The following is a 5,104-nucleotide window of genomic DNA, read 5'->3' as shown; positions in this document are numbered from 1 at the left end:
CCAAGGGCCCTGGAGAGCTGGGGCGCCTGCTGCTGCTGAAGACCCCTAACGGGGGATATGGAGGAGCCTCCAGGAAGTCGGCAGACTGGAGCCTTCCAGGCCTTCTGGTTTATGGACCTGTCTCTGTCCACTGCTTAAAAGTTGGGATTATTAAAACTAATAATTCCTAAAGAACGCAGTTTTGTCGTATGAATCTCTTCTTAGTAAAACACGGCATGATATGAAAAAGGGTCTGCAGTGCAGGTTTTGAGTCGTTGTTCTGCTTTTTTGTGTTAGCCATCTGGCTTCTGGCCAGGGACAGCCCGTTTTCTAAGCCGGTTGCACTGAAAACTATTGTCACGCAGACAAAATTCCCAAATGTTGGGTACTTTTGGAAGTTTGCAGCCTTGCAATTATATTTATTAAACATTACCCTCTTTATGTGTGCGCTTATGAAAATAACAGCAGGATGCCAGCTGATCAGGTGCTTGATGGAATTCGGCATTGATGGACCTTGATCATATTATCCACACAGGAAATTGAATTTGGGTTTCCATAGACATGCACTGCTGCTGCCTATATTTACCAAGTCTCATCATCATGTCCTCTCTTTAGAAGTCTCCATACAGTTTGGAACATCACTAAAGAATGATAACAGTGCCTTCAGACTTTTGCACAGCACGTTATTATGAATCAAAGGAAAATGGCATTGCCCTGATCAGTTTGGCTCAGTGGATAGAACATCGGCCTGCGGACTCAAGGGTCCCAGGTTCGATTCCGGTCAAGGGCATGTACCTTGGTTGCAGGAACATCCCCAGTGGGGAGTGTGCAGGAGGCAACTGATGGATGTTTCTCTCTCATCGTTGTTTCTAACTCTCTATCCCTCTCCCTTCCTCTCTGTAAAAAATCAATAAAACATGTTAAAAAAAAAAAGAAAAATGGCACTGATCGTAGAGGCAGATAGTATTAGAATTATTTGGGCCCTTAGCTGGGTTTCCTTCCTGGCTGCTTCAGTCCCCTCCTTTGTGTGTCTACTCATCCATCTGTGAAAAGGGGATAATTACAACTGTTCTTCATTTGCCTCAGAGGGCTGTTATAGAGATTCATTTAAAAAGTTCATAAAGCTTTTTGAGCATGGAAAAGTAAAATTATAAGAAAATATATTGTCATTGCAGTGGTCCTTGCAAATCTTAAGTAATTCCAGTTATCAATATATTGATGAATATGCATTATTTCATTTTATTAGCTCTTCATGCTCTGTGAGTTTTTCCCAACACGTGTATGTCTAAGAGAAGGGAGTTTGGAGAATGGATAATCAACCACAAATGTAGGTTTTAAATCATGCATTTTCTTTTAACTCACTTGCATTCAGGCTTGAAGCTAAAGAAGATGAACTTCAGAAACAACATGCAGTAAGCAGCAATCCTGAGCTTCCCTGGGCAGACCCATTATTTGTTAGGCTTATGATCAAAAGTGATCACTGGAGTTAGAAAATATTTCTTCTGGTCAGACCTGCTTGCTTCTGCTTTTTTAAAAATAGTTCTTGTGTAAATCTTGACAAATCACCTGGACCTTTTTAATTGACAAGTTTAATTGAAGATTGGAAAGAACATCGAAGTTCAATTGACATGCCCCCTATACTGTCTACTGTCAGTTATGGAAGAAGCAAGGCTATCATAGATACATCAGAAACACTAATTTCATCCAAAATATCATTTTCGCTGTTGTTCAACCTTCATTTTCTTTCAAAGAGGAAAGCAAACTGGTTTTACTGAAAATTGTTAAAATTTCATTAACAGTGCTAAAATTGCATCAACAACATGGGAAACAGAGGGAGTAAAAGTACAACAAATATATAGAAACCCAGAAATCCAGAATGAAATGACTCCTATTCTCCTCTGTTCCACAGCATGCATTTCTGACCTCCCATTATGAAAATGAACAACAAATGTTTGTAAGATGTTCTGGATTATTGGTTCTCGAGTATGGTTCCCTAGAGCAGCAACATCAGCAACATGTGAGAATTCGTTAGATACATAAATCAGAAACTCAGGGGGTGGAGCCAGTTTTAACAAGCCCTCCAAGAGATTTCCGTATGTGCTAAAGGGTGCCTCTTACAACTGGAATTTCGCAGGGTGGTGGGGACTGGGCTGGGCATCTTGTGGGCAGTATGAGCAGTGGCTGAGCTCATCACTCTGACTCATTAGTGGGTGCTCCTCTGTCGGAGCCAGCTCAGTACTTGTATTTTGGGAGGGGAATTATTCTCCTCTGGGATTCAGATTTCATTTCAGATAAATGCTCTAATGGGAGATATTTTGACTTGTGGTTAATACTGTATGCCATGAGAGAGCTTTTCTCTATTGCTCTTATAACATTCCTTTACAGAGCTGAAGGAGGGGCCTAAGATGGAGAGAAAAGAGACAAGAGGGCCTGAAATAGGTTTGACCCCCACCATTACTGTTTCTCATCTCTGCTACCCCCTCCCACTATTCTTTTCTCTTTTTCCTCCTGACCTCCCTGTGTCCAGCAAGCTCTCCAGTGAACACTGGGAGAGGTGACAGAAGGTAACATATGTGCTAGAGATGGCTCAGAGAGAGGCTACCCAGGCTAGTCCCCGACCTCACCCATTAGCCTGCATGATTCGGATGCCAGTCAGAATTCTAATTGCATCTTAGCTAACCATGACTATTCTGTGTCCAGCCCCACTCCGCCTTCCCTCTCAAAAAGCAATTCCTGGAAATAGAAGTGGTCTTTCACTTAAACAGATGTCACTATGATGTATATCCCAATTTTAACTGTTGGTGACCTAGTTTCCAAATGGACCCCAGATCCCCACCCCAGTCCTTGTTGGAGAGTGGCTAACAATGTGGCCCACTTCCTGAGGCCCACAGAGCATCTCAGTCCTGCTCACACATCTTAGCAGTCAGATCTGGGGACTAGTCATACGTGGAATCAGTATTCCCTGCAAGAAACCTTCCCTTAGGAAGTTTTTGATCTTTGCAACATCAAAGAGAGACTGAGAGAGAGCAGGCATTAATTTTCACCTATAGTTTAAAATTAACATGTACAATATATAAAAGAGAGAAAACTGAGTGGACCCAACCACCTGAGACATCTGGGTCCTTATTTGTTCTAATATTAAATCTTTTTATGAGCTAATTATTCAGTGCACACACTGCAAGAGACTTCTGATTTAAGCACAGTGTTGGTTTAATGAGAGTCCATATAATCAGTAAGCAGGGAAGTTAGGATTTTTCTAACACTGAAAGAAACCACGACTAAGGCATTTTAAAGCAAAAATTAGCAACATTGCTTGAATCTCAGAAGGTCTTAACTATGTGGATACATCTACTGTTTGCTTTTTGAGGAGAAATTAGAAAGTAGAACTGAACTGCTATTTTTAAAAACTCCCTAATGTCCCTTAATCCTCAATTCCATTTTCCTGGGTTGCGTTGTAGAATGTGTCTTATCCTGCTATATGGGGCATCTTTCACTGTTAACATTTTTGTTTCCATGGACACTAGATTTGCAACATTCCTCCTAAGCCTCTCTTCACAGATGGATGTGGTGACAGGGGTTGACGAGTAGATATCCTTTTTAGATGATCTTATTGCTACTATAGGTAAGAATCCTAGAACTGTTTATAACTAAAAAGGACTTTGGGGGCCATAGTGCAACTTCTTTTATTTTATAAACAAGGACCCAAGGCCAGAAAGTTTGAGTGCCTTGCCCAAGGTCACAGAGCAACTTGATGAAAGAGTTGTGACAAGAATTCTGGCTTTTTAACTCGCAGTCAAGTACCGAACACATCACCCTTTTGTCTTACTGGTTTTCTTTTTTTTAAAACACTTGAAATTCTTTACCCTCTTGAGGCTGAGCTGAGCGGTTGGCCAACCTGGTGTGGATATCAGGCTTTTTCTTAAGCGATGAGGTTTTGATATTATCAACGAGCACCCAGGCAGGGAACGGCACTATCTGGTCCCAGGGGTGGACACAGATCAGATGGGCATTTGGAAATAAAGGTGACACATTACAGGCTGACATTACTATTAAGTATTCTGATAGTATCTGATTCCATGCAGAAGAGAGATCTCTTTCCCACTGGCTCTAATTTGTCTCTGTAGTCCCTCTTTCAGCAGGCCCAAGACCAGTCTTGACTAAAATGACATAGATAGAGGTCATCTTTTTTAAAAAAATTCTGTGATGCAGGTGGTAAGCTCAAAATTTGGAAAAGGTTTGTATTTTTGAGAATGAAGAAAGTTTAAGTTAAATACTTCCAAAAATTAAATGAACATGAGGGAGAACACTCATGGAACTGTCAATAATAATTTTTAAAAATCACCTACAAATCTCAGTAGTTCCACAGCTCAAATTATTTCTAGAACATAATAGGTTTTAAGAGGACTGATGCATAGCCATTTTGGTGATTAACTGCTTAGGTCTTTTAAAAAATATATATATTGTTTATGGATTTCAGAGAGGAAGGGAGAGGGAGAGAGAGATTAGAAACATCAATGATGAAAGAGAATCACCGATTAGCTGCCTCCTGCATGTCCCCCACTGGGGAGTGAGCCCACAACCTGGGCATGTGCCCTGACCCAGAATCGAACTGGTTCATGGGTTGATGCTCAACCACTGAGTCACACCAGCCAGGCATATCCTCTTTTGTTTTAAAACATTTTTTTTCTGTTACAGTTGTCATTCAATATTAGTTTCAAGTGGACAGCAGAGTTGTTAGACATTTATATAACTTACAAAGGGATCTCCCCTTGCCCCTGACCCATAAATCTAGTACCCACATGGCACCATACATAGTTATTGCAATATTATTTATTATATTCCCTATTATGTACTTTATATCCCCATAAATATTCTGTAAGTGCTCTTAGATCCTGTTTTGAATGTGCTGGGCTGGTTTCTATTTCTCTGAAGTAGTCTATATTATTAGAATGCACACAGAGAAAGGTTCAGAGGCTTGCTTTTATTTTTTGGCACAGTAAAATCTTTTTCAAAAAGATTTTCTATTATATGGATTTTTTTAAGCCCTCAGGTCAAATCATGTTCCCTTTGTATATTGTGATTCATGGTAAGATAAAAACAAATAAATAAAGAACCACCACCGAAA

Source organism: Myotis davidii, unplaced genomic scaffold (assembly GCF_000327345.1).
Source record: "Myotis davidii unplaced genomic scaffold, ASM32734v1 scaffold125, whole genome shotgun sequence".
In the NCBI taxonomy this organism is placed as follows: domain Eukaryota; kingdom Metazoa; phylum Chordata; class Mammalia; order Chiroptera; family Vespertilionidae; genus Myotis; species Myotis davidii.
The sequence above is the reverse complement of the archived record's forward strand: the minus strand, read 5'-3'. Positions refer to the sequence as shown.